At 42.7% G+C, this 19,430-nt stretch overlaps 1 protein-coding gene across 1 annotated transcript in view; it reads right to left on the bottom strand.

Moving 5' to 3' along the window:
* exoc6b (exocyst complex component 6B) overlaps positions 1 to 19,430 on the bottom strand; it is a 134,445-nt gene that overhangs the window by 18,415 nt on the left and 96,600 nt on the right. The gene's annotated exons all lie outside the window — the stretch shown is intronic.

The raw sequence follows: 19,430 nt of genomic DNA on the forward strand, positions 1-19,430 counted from the left end.
TTCCCCCCAGTAATCACTGAATCAAGGATTCTCCTCCTCCTCCTCTCCTCATCCATGTTGTCTTTCTGGTCCTCTGAAAACCTCTGACCTGTTGACTCCAGGCCTGGCTCCACTCATCATGACTTTGGTTTGTTGTTGTAGTTAAGTGAAATACGATCTGGTGATAACACAGAGTGTTTTATTCTGAAAATTAACCGGATGTTTTTAATTTTGTTTTGGTGAAACCTGACTTCCTGTCCCGCTCCATCTGCTCTGTTGAGATTGATGCGTCGTGCTCCGGCATCCGGCAAACAATAGAAGTCTTGCGTATCTGATCCGGAGGACTCAGACCTGTGCTGGATCAGAGACGGAGCCGGAACGCAACGGAGCGGATCCAGTGGAAGTTAACACATTGACTAGAATAGAAACCTATCAGATCTGGTGCTGTGACGGATCGGAGTCGGACCGGACACAGATCTGAGAGTAAAGATTCAAAGAGAAAACACTGAAAAGAGTAAAGTTTCCCTCTGAAGAGTAAAAGGATGATGTATGCTGGATCTCAGCTGGATTTGAAACAGTGGTCAAAATGAGGCGTCACAGCAGTTTTCAGGGATGTATTCTTTGGGACTCCTGAACAAGAATATAGAAGCACATTTCTGCTCTACTGAAGCTGAGGCTCTCTCCCTTTTTTACCTTGCAAAACAAAAGTATGGGCATTGCCTTTGTAGAGTTTCTAGTAATGTCCAACTGGTAGAAGATCCTGGGGTAGACCACATCTTGGTCCATAGCTCTGAATACGAGAAGCACTTGTGATTGGCCTGACAGAGTCGGATTGAGATCAGTCCTCAGCGACGGGGGTAACACCCAAATCTGCCAACGTCTTTCACACACCATGCAGGTGTTTCAACCAACTCCCACTGTGAGCTGTTATTCCATCACTCTTGTTAAAGCAAAATACCAATACTGTATAAACCTAGATCATTGTCTTAACACCTTTTATATGTGACCTTCCAAGTGACCTTTGTTATTTCTTAGTTGTGATTTGAAAAAGAGAAAATGAACTCTATACTCTCCAATCAAGACGAGTGATATGGTTGTATCTACACTCACACAGGCTGTAATAACAGCCTATAAAAAAATGTCCCATTTCTATTTGTCCAGAGTTACTGGAAAGCAGCTCCAAAATGACCTTTTACATCTTCATGTCACAGGCGTGCTCCTCTGAACTCCCCGCCACCTCCCTTACATAACTAACTAATGTTCTCCTCCTTCAGCTTTGTCTTTTACTTTCTCCTTTATCTGTCCTCTTCTCGGGCTTACTCCGTCTCTCACCTCCCTCCCTCTCCTCCCTCCCTCTCCTCCCCAGCAGTGACAGAGAAAGTTGTGCGACCCCTTAAAAAAAGTGACAGGGCTGAAATGGAATGAGTGCGGCGGCGAAAAGAAAAAAAAAAAAAGAAAACCCAACAAAACGGAGAGAAGAGTGCTGGTGGTTCAACCAGGGGTCTCTGCTGTCAATTAGACACTACGCAGATGGAGAGAGGGTGAGTGAGAGACACAGGCTTTAAGAGGCAGAGTGGGAGAGAGAGGGGAGGTAAATGAGAGGGAAGAGAGGAAAACTCCGAAAAGAATGATCGTGGAAATATTACAGGACTCCAGGAGAAAGGGAAAGGAGGGAGCGAAGGAGGTCAGGCGGAGGGTAACTAGATGTTACGGAGGAGGAAGAACGAGTGAGTGAGATACGGGGAGACGATAAACGAGTGCAGGCTGAAGTCAGAGGGGGCCTGCTGGGAGCTGCTCTGAGCGCTGATAAAGCAAATAAAGACGGAAGACTCCAAAACAAACAGGGGGAGAAAAACAGCAGCTTTTAGCCGCGCTGCGAGCTCCATTTAGACTCAAGCACTTTTTAGGAGCAGCTCTGTTTGGACCGGGACGATATTTAAAGGCTATTTGGGTCCAGACACTTTTTAGAGGTTAGCTATCGTCCGGGTTCATTTCGGGTTCGCCGACTTCCCGTCAGTGGATTTTAAGGTCATTATAAAAGATTCTAATTTCATTTCTTGTTTTATTTAATCCACTTCTGTCTTCATTTAGATTGGGTAACATGTTAAAGTGACACGAGACATGTTTCAGTCCAGTGAGTAACTTTTTATAAGTTGAATGTTGAGTAGAAGTAGTTCAACTTTTAAAATGAACCCAATTTGCTGTGTGTTACCCTCCTGTTATGTTGCAGGTCAAATTGACTAATTTTAAAGTTCAAAAATCTAAAAAGAAATTGTTAAAAAAAAAAGTAAAATAAAATAAACAAAAATCTAAGTAATGTAAAACTACTGTATTTATATTTAGGTCTTTCAAATGTACATTAAAAAATGGGTTTAATACTAAATTCATATTAAACCCATTTTTTAATGTACATTTGAAAGACCCAAATATAAATACAGTAGTTTTACATTACTTAGATTTTTGTTTATTTTATTTTAATTTTTTTTTAACATTTCTTTTTAACATTTCTTTTTAACATTTCCACTGAAGCATGATCTGTGTGAATTAAAGAACACTATTGCACTAAATGTTGATTTAAAAGGTTAGTAAAGGAGTAAATAGTGTGAATAAAATAATGTTTATTGGGATTTTTTAGGGTTCTGATACTTTTAGATAGTTGAATATGTTGTTTTATGTCAAGTTGACCCAGGAACAATATTGCTGTTCCTGAAAAACGAACATAACAGCAGGGTTAAATGTGTGAATCTGTCTAAACTGGACTATGAGTTAATGCAACTAAGAACTGTTTGAACAAGATCACTTTTGTCCAAAAGGTAAGAGTGGGAATTATACATTTTGATAATCAATTACGAAAATACAAAAAAAGTTAATGCAACTTTCATGAAATTTGAAAAACATGCCTTTTCTTTGTTAGGGTTAGGGTTAGGCACAAATACTAAACTAGTCATGCAGGGACAAGACACAGCTCAGGCTTTGAAGATGTAATATTCTGCAATAATTAGACTAAGACTCACTCATTGTTATTATTTTTAGAAGCGCATGAATCACGACGGAAGAGTTTTGATTATTTCATGATAAAATGGAAATACATCACTTTCTGAAAATGACAAAATGTGACTTCATTGCGTTTTACTGCATTGATAAAACTGCAGATTTCCTAGAAGTTGATTAAATGACAGAATTAATAGTAATGCAGGACGTCTTTTGTTTTGTTTTAATGCTGCTCTGATAAAGCATGACTACACTGTGACCTCTAACACTCTCTTTGTGCAACATTTGACAGAAAAGGTGCTTTTTAAAAAAAATGTGGGTACCTATAATTAAAATCATAGACTGTAATTAATGGATAAACTGTAAGAAAATAAAGTAGGATGACTTTCTGTGTTGTGTTAAAGAATAGACCAAAACATAAGTGTTATGCGTTAGTGAGGAATTATATCTCCTACCATGTTAACATGGAGAAAAGCTGTCTTCAGTATCAGCTAATTTACGATGATCTGGTTGGTGATTTAGCTAGCTTGCTGTTTTCAAAATACGCTCATAAGCTAACCATAGACTGTATAATAAATGGACGTAGAATCTGTGACGTTATCCATCTGTTCCTGAAAAGCCGATTGTCGGCGGGTGCCATATTGGAAATGCTGAACTAAACCTAACGTCGTCCGAGCTAGTGTGAGGTAAAGAGGCGGGCCTTTAGCCTTTTTGCTAACAGCTACAGGGTGCCTGCCTGCTAATCAAGTCAGCCATGCCCTTATTTGGGCAAAACTCGTAAGTTTAACATTTCAAAAATAACGAGTTATAAAAAAATGAGAGAAATTAGCTATTCTGACCTAAACTGTTTTTTGAACCAGGCTGTAAACATGTTTCTTTCTGCTGTAAAGATCGTCTTTTTTGAATGGGTGTGTATGTGGTGTCCTGTGTTTCTGCAGCCAGCCTCTAGTGGACGCTCGATGAACTGCAGTTTTTTAGCACTTCTGCATGGGCTTCATATTTTAAGACTGGAGGTTGCCACTCGGAACAAACACATTCCTGAAGAGGTTTTATGACGGCCATCAAGGGCGGTCACCATTATTAGAAATGCTGACTTCAGCACACTTTGTGCTGAGGTAGAAACCGACAAAGAGGTGGATTTAAAGGCCCTGTGAGGAGTTTTGAACTGGCTGAGAAACAGTCTGAAAATGATACTGATGCCTCTTTATAACCTTCAATAGCAAACAAGACCATCAGCAACAACACTGACACCTTCTCTGTAGTCATTTTTAATGCCTGAAACCACCCTGAGGGGGTAGGTGCCAGACCAGATGATGGACATCTCGCTTCAGAAACAGCCTTTATTTTAATGTTTCATGGAAAATAATCACATTGCCTTATGAAGTTGACTGTTAAAAGACAACAGGACGAGGTTTTTGTTAAAAACACTACTTTTGCATGTATAGGACAAGAGATAAGAGGTATCACTTTGTCCACAAGGGGGCGCCAGAATTGATACAAAACAGAAGTTCCTCACAGCAGCTTTAAGGCGGACCAAATGAATCCTGGTTGCCTGATAAAACCCGCCCACCTGAGAGTCGAAGCAGCCATGGTATTAATAATGCTTGTTTATATGTAACTCTTGGCCTTACAATGATCAACACAGATGAGGTGTAAGAAAAATTCACTCCCTGTACATCTGCTATGAATAAAGAAATGAGCAAACGCAGAAGATGTGACTCTCTGCTGTAAAAGAGAGCATTCTATCATGGGTCCTCAAGGGGATTCCTTTGCTTTGGGAGCCAGCCTCGAGTGGACACTTGAAGAAGTGCACTTCTTTGCACTTTCATCACTGGCATCGATTTCAACACCAGAGGTTGCAGGCTTGGTCTAGACCCCTTGGGAACTTATAAAAACCAAAAACTCGGTGCATCTCGAATCCATCTGCGGCCTTAAACTGATTGTTAAATCTAATTTTGCAGAAAGAGTTAGACCCTCTGGAGTGTTTCCAAACTGCAGCTCGAAATGAAACACATCCCTCTGTGTCTCCTCAACAACCCCAAAACAGGAAACGACTGAAAGGTGAGAGCTGTTTAAGAGTCTCAACTTTTTGGGTTTGACCACGAAGTGACCGCGGACTCACACACACACACATACACACACACACACTCACTAATAGAGAGGAAGGGGTGTAGATGCAGGTCGTATCGGGGAGCCTGACGGAGAGGTCACGACTGATAACACAGAACAATGACCTGACCCGGTCACCACACGGTCACTGTATGTGCCTGTGTGTGTATGTGTGTGTGTGTTTATGTAGTCTAACTGTCATTATTGGGTGTGTGTGTGTGTGATAACATGAGTAAGATATTTATTAAAGTGTGTGTGACCACGATTTGACCATCAATCGGAAGAAGTGAACTGCCGCTCCCCTCCCCGTCCAATCAGGTTGCTGAATAGCTCTGTTGCTGTGACCACTGCCTGACCTGTTGTCATTCCGATAAGGCCGGCCACAGACAGGACAGGAAGTTGAGGCAGGGGCCGACAAACGCACACAAACACACACACACACACACACATAAACACACTGACCTCTCCCACACAAATATTAGCTTGAACTCATAAATCCACAGATATGGACGCACACTTTTCAGGGACTATTTTTTTGTTGTTGTTATTTTGAGCGCAGCAGGAACACTGAAGGTTTATTACTCTCAGACCCTGCTGTGCGTGCGTGTGTGTGTGTGTGTGTGTCTCTATGTGTGTGTGTGTAGTTAATAACAGCATGTATCTGTATTGAGGAGAATGCATGTGTGTAAAACAAGCTGATAGGTAGCCGACAGTCTTTCATGAACTGTGCGTGTACGTGTGATCAGATAAAAGAGTTCCAGTGTCTGGAGGCATCAGCATTAGAATTTTTCCCCACTGACCTTACATTGCACCCATTTGTAGCTGAGTGTGTGTTACTCAGTGTGTGTGTGTGTGTGTGTCAGCCTCCATAACGCCAAGTAATCACACTTTAAGGGGAAGAAGAAATTGAGAAAAGTAGAGGACAAGAAGAAAAAGAATAAGGAGAGTATATTCAGTACGTGGAGTGATTCTAATGAGGCTTTTTGCAGTGATTCATGCAGCTACTATGATTTGTCTGACATAAAACTAACGTAACATGAAGTCACTGTGTCCGCAGGAGTAAGGGAAGTTTCCTTGCCTATATTTCAATACATTAGTCATAGTCCTCCAACCTGGCAACCCTGAGAACGTGGAAGGACGGGGAATACATAACTCCTACAAGGCAGATGGACTTTGCTCCTGTGATGATGTCACGACAGGATGCAAAACCACTCCCACTTTTTAAGTGATTCAGCTTCCCACTATATTGTTGTCTAAGAAAAGAGAAAAGTGAGGGAGACCAGAAGAAAGAAAGAGAGTAGAATAAAAGATGAAAGAATGACAGAAGGAAAGGACGGGATAAGAAAGAAAGAAAGAAAGAAAGGACAGAAAGAAAGAAAGGAAAATTGAATGAAGGAATAAAAGGACAGAGGAATAAAAGAGAGAAAGAAGGAATGAAAGAAAGAAAGGAATGAATGAAAGAAAGAAAGAAGGAATGAAAGGAATAAAAGAGAATGAAAGAAGAATGAAAGGAAAAAGAGAGAAAGAAGGAAGGAATGAAAGGAAAAAGGAATGAAAGAGAGAAAGAAAAAAGGAAAGAAAATAAGAAGGAATAAAAAAGAAAAAAGAAAAAGAAGAAAAGAAAGGATGAATGACTGACCCAAAAAGGGAATAAACAGCAGAGATCCAGAGGAACCTACGAGACAAGGGAGCTCAGGGACTCCAGAAAGGTCTATGGCTCATCAGCACTGTGCATCAACATTGCAGAACCTCAAGTTGACTTTGGGTTGAAAAACCTACGTCAACTCTGACTGCTGCTGCTGCAGGACAGTCATTGTCCTCCTTAAAACATTCATATGAAGCGCAAGGTTGAAGAAGTCCCCTTGGTTAAAAATAGTGATCTTATGTTGAAATCAGCAGGATAAAAGCCAGTTAGCTAATGAAACAAAGTGACATCAGGTTACATCATGATGTTTTCAAGGGAGGGCTGGTAAAGTGACTGTGAGGCAAAGGTAAATAAAACCTCAATGATAAAATGAATACTAGTTTGGTCGCAAAAATAACATCCTAAAGTCTTTTCACCAAATAATGGAAGAGCATCAAGAGTGGGATCGATAGACTCTGATCTGTAAGGAGGCTGAATAATGGGGTCTATGTCAATACAATTTCAAGACTGGGGATCTTGAATTGGATACTGATTAAAGGGCCGATCCTCTAACTATTTGAACGTCTCATACTTCACATCCTGACTCAAACTTCTTACTCAGTTTGGGTAAAAGGAAAGAAAATGTCACAGAGCAGACCAAGCTGTTCGCTCTGATTTATTCCCGTACAGTTTGAAAACAACGTCATGTAAACGAGTGAACTCCATCCATCAGCTCAGCAGGAAACCTTCACTTGATTCTGCCAGAGTTTGTTTGCTGCTTCATTGTTCCCGACCTGAGCGCACATGATACTTAACGCCCCTCGCTTCCCTTCAGCTGCCCGACTCACAATGAAAGAAATGATACAGTCGTCCGGGAAATAATCCCTCAAAACCTTACTGTCCCAGCCCTGTTTGTGCCCTTAACATGATAAATACAGTTTAGCTACAATTTTAAAGAAATGTAAGGAATGGAAAGCCTGATACGATTCCATTGGAAGAATTTGGAGTCAGACCAGGCCTTTAAATGAGGCAGTTTCATGTCTTTACCTTTCCTTTCAGAGGACAGAGGTGATAAAGGGAGGACATTTTTGCCATACTGTCTCAGCCCTTATACGTTCTATATTTAGTATTTAACATTAAGGGGGAATTAAGGATATCAACTTTCTCTTCTCTCAATAAAAGCATTAAAAGCCCCCAAAAATCCAAAAAAGTTAAAGACAGTAGTCAGCTGGAAATGTTTAAACTTCTATCAGACTGACGAGATGCACAAGATAGAAAGTTTGGCCAAAAAATGGCTGAAAAGTGAAGTTAAGCTACAATTTAAAATAAATGTAAGGATCAGAAAACCTGAAATAGTTCCATTGGCAGAATTTGGAGTCAGACCAGGCCTTTAAATGAGGCAGTTTCATGTCTTTACATTTCCTTTCAGAGGTCAGCGGTGATGCAGGGAGTACATTTAGTCATTCTGTCTCAGTGCTTATACTTTCTTTATTTAGTATTTAACATTAAGGGGGAATTGAGGATATCAACTTTCTCTTCTCTCAATAAAAGCATTAAAAAGCCCCAGAAAATCCAAAAAAAGTTAAAGACAGTAGTCAGCTGGAAATGTTTAAACTTCTATCAGACTGACGAGATGCATAAGATAGAAAGTTTGGCCAAAAAATGGCTGAAAAGTGAAGTTAAACTACAATTCAAAATAAATGTAAGGATCAGAAAACCTGAAATAGTTCCATTGGCAGAATTTGGAGTCAGACCAGGCCTTTAAATGAGGCACTTTCATGTCTTTACTAAAGGCTTAAAAATTGCATTTTAGCCATTCTGTCTCAGCCCTTATACGTTCTATATTTAGTATTTAACATGAAGGGGGAACTGAGGATATCTACTTTCTCTTCTCTCAATAAAGGCATTAAAAAGCCCCAAAAAATCCTAAAAAGTTAAAGACAGTAGTCCGCTGGAAATGTTCAAACTTCTGCCAGACTTACAAGATGGGTAAAGTAGAAAAGTAGACAACAAAGATGTCTGAAAAGTGAAGTTAAGCTACAATTTGAAATAAATGTAAAGTTTGTAAAGCCTGATTTGAGTCCATTGGCAGAATTTGTAGTCAGACCAGGCCTTTAATTGAAACGGTTTCATGTCTTTAAGTTTCCTCTCAGAGGACAGAGGTGATGAAGGGAGGACATTTTAAGGCGAGGGGAGAAAATAAAAAGTGAAAGATAAGGAGGAGGGTAAACCGAGGTGAGGATGAGGACAGGAAGAGATAGTCGAGGTCGGAGAGATGGAGGAGACAGAAAATCTGCTACCGTTGCATTCCTGAGGACTGTGGTCACACTGGGACAGCTGAAGTGTGTGTGTGTGTGTGTGTGCGTGTGTGTGTGTGTTTGACAGGTCAGGTTCATGGAAGGGACTGTTGCTGACGACACAGAGATGAACTGTACGTACTTGTGTCAGGGTTGAACTGTAGCCCGCACACTTGCGCAACCACGTCAGCAACACGGTGACCTTTGACCTTTTAACTATTCGCCTGAATTCAGATAAATGTAGAGGGGGGGAAAAGGTGACATTAAAAGGCATGAAAGAGGGAAACGATAATAGGAAAGACTTGGTTGAATCCAAAGAAAGATGACGTGAGGAGATGGAAGCGAAAAAAGAGCGAAAACAAGACTTGAATACATGAAAATGTTGAGGGAGCGGAGCAGAAAGCGAGGGATACCGGGTGAAAGAGTGCAGTCAGGTGAAAGTGATACGGTGGCTGAAACAGAGACAGGGTGGTCTCTCTCTCCCTCTCTCTTTCTCTTTCTCCTCCCTCTCTCTCTCTCTCTCCTCGGGAGGCTGACACTTCCCTTCATCGTTTGACCGCTCACAGAAGGGGGGATGAATAGAGGAGTGGAGTGGGGGTGAAAGAGCGGGATGAGCAGAGAAGAAAGAGGGCGAAGGGAGGATGAGCAGCAGACAGACATCTAAATGCTCGCCCCGCCGATCTATTGGGAGAGCGATAGACACACGTAGTTTGTGTCAGCACGGGACACAGGGACTCATTCGAGGACAGTCGTGCGAGCAAACTTTTGGGCGTGCAGACCGTTTTGAATTTCATTTTTGTCCACACAGTGACGCAAAGCAGTTTCTACATGAGGCGTCCTGGTGTTCAGACAGTCTGAGAGACGCATCATGTGAACTATTCAACTTTGAGGTCTTTGGGTTCAAGTCCAGTAAGCGACTCTTGGGGTGTCCTTTCGTCCAGTCTCTCTATCCGTGTTTTCGCTCTGTCGGCTGACTGTTTCGTTGTCAAAGTATCTTGATACTGTTGGGAAACCATCTGACTGAATGTGTGTTCCCTTTCTTAAAGGCTGCATTGAAGAAACCAGTAAGATAAGTTTGATTTTTTGAGTGTCCAATGGACTAACGGACTTGAACGTGCAGATCTTGACTAATGGTTCAGGACAAGTGTCGAGGATAAGAGTACAGAGGATAGTTCTTGTTGGGCCTTTCTCAAACCAGTCCCTCCCCATCCCTGCTCCATCACATGGTGGATTTAATTTGTAGTCACACCCACAGCTGAATGAAGGTCACTAAAGATCCCACACAATGGTCTTTACATCTCCCTACAACATCTCCTAGTTGTCCTTTAAGGAATGTTTTGAATTCAAGGATCTGCAGCCTCTCAGTTTCTAATGTCACCATCCTTACAGTGCTCAGAGTAAGCAGGGATGCTATGAGAATGGGGCACTGCATTGATTGGCTGCAAGAAAATTGTCTGAGGTGTGCGGATGGATTCAGAGGTGGAAAAACATCAAAGAAACTTGGTGAGCGCCCCAGGAGAACCCACGTTAGTACCAAGCCAAATGTTTCTTATGTAAACTGTGTAGCTTAGTCAGTGTTGAAGCTAATCCAGAATTGTCCTGACCCTCTTGGCACACTGTTGGCACAAACAATCAAATTGCTGTAGACGTGCCAGACTCCCACTACTACTATCCGTCTCCCCACTATCATCACTCTCTCTCTTCATCTCCCTCTATCCCTCTCTCCAACACGGTCTCAGCAGATGTGTGTCTAACATGAGTCTGGTCCTGCTGGAGGTTTCTGCCTGTTAAAGGAAGTTTGTCCTTGCCACTGTAACTTGCTAAATGCTGCAAAGTGCTCTGCTCATGGTGGATTAAGATGGGACTGGATCTGATCCGGTCTTGATGTTGGGTCTTTGTTAATAATAGAACATAGAGTACGGTCTAGACCTGCTCTGTTTGGGAAAGAGTCTGAGGAGAACATTTGTTGTGATTTCAGGCTATATAAGTGAAGATTGATTGATGTCTTTGGCCATGGAGGTTGTGTTCTCAGTTATCTTGCAACATATAGTGATTTTGGCTTCTACTATTAAAACACCTCAACACAAGATGAAGCTCACACATTACTGACATTTTAGAATTTGAAACAGGTAGAAACAGGTCCTTAAAGACCCGGGTTTTGATTCCCTGTCCTCAATCTGGACTCATTCTTAGATTTGTCAGAAGACTTGAAACAAAACGGATGGAATAAGACACTTAAAAACTTTCAAGTACTTTGACACTCTGTATTTATGGTATGTCACTTGTATGATTATAACCTAAAAGTTAAAAACTCTGTATTCATCTTTGCCATTCATACTTCTTAGAGCAAAAGTAGGTCAAAGTATGTATTGTATGAATACCAAAAAGAACATATATACAGTTTATTCCCTCAAATACGACTATAGATTTATTCTCTCCTTTTTCCAGCCGTCCCTCCTCTCCCTCCCTCTGACTCGTCAGACCGGGTTACGAGGAGGTGAGATGGAGGTTTCCTCTCCCACTGGGCCTCATCTCATCCCTTAGCCTGTCTATTACCTCCACACACACACACAGAAACACACACACACACACCCAGTGGCAGAGGGGAGAATCAGCTCTCCTGTCACCGGGTAATCGCTACTTGCTACGCCGGTCAATCTACACACACGCTGTGACATGTTGCTCTTGGAGAGAGAGAGGGAAGCCTCATGAGGTAATGGATGGGACACACACCAACAACACACACTTGTCTAGAAAGCAAAACAGTGTGTGTGAGAGAGTGTGCATGTGTGTGTGTGTAAGGTTAGGTGGAAAACCGAGCAGTTTGAGCGTCACTTCAGGACAGAGGAGTCGGTGATTGGCAGATAAGAGGACAGATCGGTGAAGGGAGGAACGCCAGAAACAGAAAAGTCAAGGATGGAGAGAATATGGAAGTTAAAGGAGAAACAGATGAAAGGAGTGGAAAAGATTACAGAGAAAAAAGAGGGGAAGAAGCAGAAAAAGGAAAGATGTACGGATAAGGAGTGGGGTTATAGTTTAGAGCAGAGGAGGGAAGAGAAGGATGTAAGGAAGCTGAGGAAGGATACATACAGAAGAGAAGGGAAGGAATAAGGAGGTGAGAGGGTGAGAGAGAGAGAGAGAGAGAGAGAGAGAGAGAGAGAGAGAGAGGAGAGGTGGAGTGGAGACAGAAGAGGGATGATAGGACAGGAGAAGTGAAGAGAAGAGAGGAATTTAGGAGAGGAGAGGAGAGGAGAGGAGAGGAGGAAACTTGGGAAAGGAAAGGAGGAAACTTGGGTGAGGAGAGGAGGAAACGAAGGAGAGGAGAGGAGGAAACTCATAAGAGAAGAGGAAAGGAGGAAACTTAGGAGAGGAAAGGAGGAAACTTAGGAGAGGAAAGGAGGAAACTTGGGTGGGGAGAGAAGGAAACGAAGGAGAGGAGAGGGGAGGAATTTAGGAGAGGAGAGGAGAGGAGAGGAGAGGAGAGGAGAGGAGAGGAGAGGAGAGGAGAGGAGAGGAGAGGAGAGGAGGAAACTTAGGAGAGGAAAGGAAGAAACTTAGGGGAGGAAAGGAGGAAACTTAGTGGAGGAGAGGAGGAAACCAAGGAGAGGGGAGGAGGAAACTTTCAGAGGAGAGGAGAGGAGAGTAGAGGAAAGGAGAAAACTTGGGTGAGGAGAGGAGGAAACTTTCAGAGGAGAGGAGAGGACAGGAGAGGAGAGGAGAGGAGAGGAGAGGAGGAAACTCATAAGAGAAGAGGAAAGGAGAAAACTTAGGAGAGGAAAGGATGAAACTTGGGTGAGGAGACGAGGAAACGAAGGAGAGGAGAGGAGAGGAGAGGAGAGGAGAGGAGAGGAGAGGAGAGGAGAGGAGAGGAGAGGAGAGGAGAGGAGACTGATAGCAGGATGTGAGATGAGAGGAATAGAGACAAGAAGAGGAGGATGAGGTTAGGGAGAGGAGAGATGATGAGAGGAAAGATGGCAGGAGGAGAAGAGAGAGAGAGATATTAGAGAGAAGAGAAGTCATGAAAAAGAGATGAGGATGAGAGGGAGGGAAAAGAGGATGAAATTGAGAAACGGAGGTGAGCAGAGAGGAAAGAAGAGGAGAAAAGGAACAGATAGAAGAGGAAAGAAGAAGAGTAGATTAGAAGAGGTTGGTGAGATTTGGGACGATAGATCGGAAGAGAGGGGGAAATACTGGAGGATAAGGAAGAGAGGGAAGAAGGAGATAAGGAAAGGAGAGGAGAAGGAATAAGGAAAGAAGAGGGAATGAAAGGAGGGAAGAAGTCCAAAAATTTAAGAAAATAAAACGACGTAAGAGAAAGGCGATGTAATGAACGGATGGAATCTGACTGTCTGTGGTCGACCAGAGGAACGGACCCGGCACCGATCAATGACGAAACACACACACACACACACACACACGCGCACACACACACACACACACACACACACACACACACACACACACACACACACACACACACACACACACACACACACACACGGCGAACAGTTTGAAGGTAGAAGAATGTAAGAGTGGCGAACAAAAGAGTGGAGAAGGGGATGAGTGGAACTTCACTGTTGCAAGCGTTTTTCTGGGGGGACGCCACACCGCAACACACACACTCACACACAGTGTAACACACACACACACACACACACACACACAGTCTAACACACACACGCACAAAGACATGAGGGCCAGCCAAAGGTTCGAGGTAACCACAGCCTTCTGAATGTTCTAAATATAGGAGGATTGATAGGATCTGTGGAAAAGGGCAGCCAAGTGAATACACACCAACACACACACACACACACACACACACACACACTTACACAATCAGCCTCCTCACTCACTAAATTATTCAGCATTCTCAGAGAACAGGAGAAATCTGCCGACAGCTCAGATAAGTTTGTTACAGCGAGTAAACTTCTGTTTTTAAAAAAGTTTAAAAATGCTGACTTTTCATTTCTGATATTAAGAAGCTGATTAAAAGAACACTTAAGTTACATTCAGGGTCGTTCTGATATCACAATCTGAGACTTGATACAATACTAGTTAAAATCAAACCATGTTGAGACACATTTTGAGACCACAATGACGAAAATGAACCACTAGGCCCTTAAATCCCAACAAATGTTAGCTGAAGACTCTTTCCAAACAGAGCAGGTCTGGACCGTCCTCTATGTTCAAAGATCCAACATCAAGACCGGATCAGATCCAGTCCCATCTTACAGACAGGACTCAGTCTGATCTCATCTTAATCCACCATGAGCAGAGCACTTTGCAGCATTTAGCAAGTTACAGTGGCAAGGACAAACTTCCTTTAACAGGCAGAAACCTCCAGCAGGACCAGACTCATGTTAGCACTAACAAACTGAGAAGTAAGAGTGGAATAGGAGTTGGAATTCGATAGTTAAAAATTGATTGTAAGCTGTATTTTTATTTTTTTTTAAGTTAGATTTTTGGCCTTTTTGCCTTTATTTTATAGGACAGGTGAAGAGAGACAGGAAATGTGGGGAGTAGAGAGCGGGGGAAGACATGCAGGAAATGGTCGACCGGCCAGGAATCGAACCAGCAACCCCTGCGACGAGGACTGTAGCCTCTGTATGTGGGGCGCTTAGACCGCTAGGCCACCAGCGCCCCTGTAAGCTGTATTTTAACTCAGATTTCAACCTTTAGATATTGTAAAAACGAAGCTGTGGCAGATGACAGCTGAAGGATTTATGGTGCAAGTTTCCCTTAACTTCATTCTCCACATGGACTGATTTCCCTGTAGACTAAAACCCTCAGCAAAAATGACTAACAAGTTTTTCTAACATGGCTCAACACGGGATCACTCATTACTCTTTTCGTTGTATTTCCGGGCTGGTGCTCACGCTGGTTCAGAGCTGGTTGAACTCGCAAACCAACACAGCATCCGTTTGTTTTTCCACCCGCTTGAGCCCGAGGTAGAGGCACGTGATGACGTCAGATTTACGTGACCGCTTTTCCTAGCAGTGCTAGGGCGAACTTTCCCTCACAACAACGATGGCGGACAACGGCAGCTTGTCTCCTCGGCTGATCACTGCTTTGCCTCCGAATCCATTAGTCTCTTTTATTATTTTGCTCTAGAACAATGGCGGAAACACGTTTGGTTTTTGGTTCTGCTCACGGTACTCCCACCCCTCTTCCCTGATGTAAGCAGTTCACGGTCCTAGACCAGCAAAGAGTTGGAGCTGCTCTGGACCCGGTTTTCCTGGTTCTCAATTGAGCGCCGGCTCCAAACAGGCCCTGAAACTGCCTCGGTCGAAAAAGGGGTAAGAGTCAAATTATGTCAAATTGGCTTGCAGAGCGTGGCTACAGTTAGCAGAGCTAGCACCACCAGTCTTCATGTCCTCATGCCTGTGCTGGTGGAGTTGTTATAAGTCAGTTTGACCAGACACAGCCTACATACAACTTTATCTCCATTTGCTAGATCAATATACTGACAAACCAAAGAGGATCTTAGAAAAGTTCTTGTAAATGGTGTTCTAAGAGGAACGATGCTGTCCAGATCTTGCAGTGTGAACGGACCATAGACTCTATAAAAGATGGATGTAGTCTCTGTGATGTCCCCATCTGTTCCTGAAGAGCTGCTATGAAGCCAATCTAACTTTGTCCGAGTTAGTGTGAGGTAAAGAGGTGGGCCTTTTGCCTCCTCGCTAACAGCTACAAGGTGCCCGCCTGTCAATCAAGTCAGCCATGCCCTTATTTGGGCAAAACTCGTCAGTTTAATATCTTCAAATATAACAAGCTATAAAAAAATTCACCCCCCCCTACAGTGTGTGCCGATAGATAAATGATCTACTCAGACCTGAACTGTTTTTTGTACCAGGCTGTAAACATGTTTATTTCTGCTGTAAAGATCAGCTTCTTTGAATGGGTGTGTATGTGGTTTCCTGTGTTTCTGCAGCCAGCCTCAAGCGGATCCTCCAAGAACTGCAGTTTTTAACACATCCGCATTGGACTCATATTTTAAGACCGGAGGTTGCCGCTTGGTTTGTGTCTCCATCCAAGTATCTCAAAAGTGTGTCTCTTAAAAAGTGTGTGTGTGTGTGTGTGTGTGTGTGTCCTCGGGGAACTCCTTACTCGGCCCTGTCCCAGGACCCCGGAACCTTCCAGAACACCGGGACCCGACCACACAACAAACGGCCCCGTCAGCGTGATTTATCGGCCATTCACCCGCCAGGTCAAACACACACACACACACACACACACACACACACACACACACACACAAAGACACACAGCATCCTAAAGCGCACATGTCATTCGCAGGAAGATGAAAAATTCACCTGAAGGAATGCAGATTCTCACGCCCACAAAAAGATGCGCCCGGCCTCGGGCAGATGTTTACTCGCCGGCGTTACGTTTTGAAAAGCGCTTTCAGGGCGGAGGAATTCTTTTGATATGATAAGAACGGTCACCAAAAACAATGGATGAGAGGCCGACGGGAGGAGAAAAGGAGCTGAATGACTCGAAAAGGAGGGATGGAGGCAACGTCTTCTGATCGGGGAGGAGGAGGAGGGAGAAAGATGAGGAGATGGAGGGAAGGAGAAGCATGAAAAAGAGGGGATGATGAAGGAAAGGGAAAAGGAGGAGGGGTTGGTTGTGGAGTAAACATCGATGCCGGATGAATGCAATTTTTTCTTTTCTCCTTCTCCCCATCTTCCCCCCTTCCTTCTCCTCCTCCGAGCGAGAGAACAAGAGGCACTGCATCATCCCGACAGGCGCAGAAAGAGAAGAGAGGAGGAGAGAAAGAGGGATTGTGACGGAGGGATAAAGGGCTATCCGTCTCTGTCTGTCACCTCATTCATCGTCCCCTGCTCCGTCCTGCCGGCCCATCCGTCATCCGCTGTCACACACACACACACATACACACACACACACACACACACACACACTCTCTCTCTAGCAACTTTCACACACTCAACAACAACTACGACAAACACACACACTAACACACACACACACACACATCAAAGAAGGGCGGACACACAAACTTTGCCTTGCTCTCCGCCCTGTTTCACACATTGACTGAGATGACACACAAACACACACACACACACACACACTCAAACGCACTCACACACACACACTTTATGCCCGCTTTCACAGCAGTGTCGACGAACACACACTTCAACCGGAGAGCCACACAAACTTTCGCTTTGACTCTTCGCCCTGTTTCACACAGTCACCACGACGGACACACACACACACACACACACACACACACACACACACACACACACACATTCAACGATGACGCAAACACACGCACACACACACCAAAGTCTGCCTCAAAAAAGTACACTCAAAAGTGACGCCGGCAAACACAACTTCGCTCACACGCCTTCGTGCACGTTGCACACACTCGCCTGCCAAACACTTTATTTGCAGTTGAAATAAACTACAACACACACACACACACACAGACAGAGGCGGAGTGCATGCACACACACACACACACACACACACTCGGCGCGACATCCTGCACACACAGCGCAGTCGTCCAGTTCTGTCCCTCCTCCGACTGGTTCTGCTCCGGTTTTCCCAGGACCCCAAAACAAGACGCTCCAGCACACAGCCGGGCCCACTTCCTGCTCTCGACATGCTGGTGCTCAACATCAGGTCCGAGGACCCGAGGCGATCGCAGCAGAGCGGGTCCCAGACTTAGAAATGACTCACTGAATAGTTCTGATACTTGAGTTATCAAATCAAAGTGTCACATGTTCAATGAATCACAAACAGCTGAAGGAAACGAGGGACTGTGATTGGAGGATGATGGAAAACTGGACATGTATGAAGGGAAAGAAAATGCCAGTTGATGTTGGTGCTGCTGGAACGTGCAGATTATTGTAATCATTGTTCGTATGTAAGGCTGTTTCACTTCCTGTTTGATTGGTAGCCTCTGTCCCCTTCTAAGAGTCATATCTTTGTACTGTATAATCCTGTAGGAGTGTAACCTGGATGTAAGACTCAGCCTAAGGTCTTACATGTGTGCTTATCTCTATCAGATATCTCGAACTGTTACGGTTGGGGCAGTGTTATGATGCTCTTTAAGAGTATGCTGTGTGATGTATGACTGTGTATTATTAATTGTATTTTTTATGTGTGTTCTTGTTTTCATTTTGATTCCTTAAAGAGCAGGTAACATGTGCAGGACTGATGTCAAAGACAAATTTGCCTACTGGGACCATAAAAGACATTGTATCGTATCACTGAAGAAGGAGCACTTATCTGTTTGATACAGTTGTGTAGCGCTGCACAGACACCTCTTGTCAGTGTTGTAATACCGCCATGAAATGATGTACAGCTCAAGTGTTTATAACTTTTAATTTCATGATTTTATTTTCATGGAGTTTGCATTTTTGTGCATGTGTTTGTGGGATGTTGCCATGTCATTCATTTCTTCTTTAATTTTAATTTATTTAAATTGTGTTTTATTTTATTCTTATGGTATTTATCAAATTGTATTTAATCTATTTTATTATAATTATTGTATTTTTATTTTATCTTCATGGTCGGGTTTCATTGTATTGCAATGATTGTATTCACTGTTTCTTAACTTTTTTCTAATATTTTTCTGATTTGAATTTAGATATTTTATTGGAATTATTTTTGTTGTATTTTTATTTGCAAGTATTTCATATTTCTTTCCTCTCTCTTGTTTTAGGTTTCTATCCTTTCACCTGTTTTTGTTGTTTTCTGTCTCTGTGTTTTTTTGTGGAGCACTTTGGGCTTCATGTCTGAATGTATGAAAGCTACATGCTACATAAAAAAAATTAGTTTTAATTTTGAATATTCATCTTTTATTTTTTATTTTAATTTCTCTGATTTTTTAACTATTTGATTGATTTTCTATTATGGCTTCTCTTGCTTGTATCCTTCTCTCTCTGCTTCCTCTTGGTTGTGTTTAAGTGTTCCATATTAACGTACCTCTGTATTGTGCTGTGTCTGGACAGGTTTTTTGGGTTCTTCTTCTCTCTCATAGTCTTCCTCTTCTGCATGTTTGTTAACTGACTTTGTAAACTCCTATTTATGAAAGTATCATACCAATAAAGTTACTTTTATTCCTCTTTCACCGTCCATAGAAATCCTTCTGATGGACATTTATAAATACTTTTAGAGCTCTCTTCTTTCACTCTGATGTTTTTGACCATCTCTACAGCTGTATCATTTTATTTAATGAATATAAAGACGTGATGAAAGATTGAACTTCAGTAAGTTAAGAACAAAGTGTGATGAAATGAGGGGAACGGGAAAGCTCATTCGACAGATTTAAGACAATAAAGGTCCAACTCTTTGATTTTTTGTGGCCTGACCTTTGACCTTTAGAAGCTGCAAACAAAACAGTAAATCTTTAGAAAGAAGAGCTTTAATTTGTGCTTTTTTGTTATTAATTTCTCTTT

Source organism: Notolabrus celidotus, chromosome 23, assembly GCF_009762535.1.
Source record: "Notolabrus celidotus isolate fNotCel1 chromosome 23, fNotCel1.pri, whole genome shotgun sequence".
Classification (NCBI taxonomy): domain Eukaryota; kingdom Metazoa; phylum Chordata; class Actinopteri; order Labriformes; family Labridae; genus Notolabrus; species Notolabrus celidotus.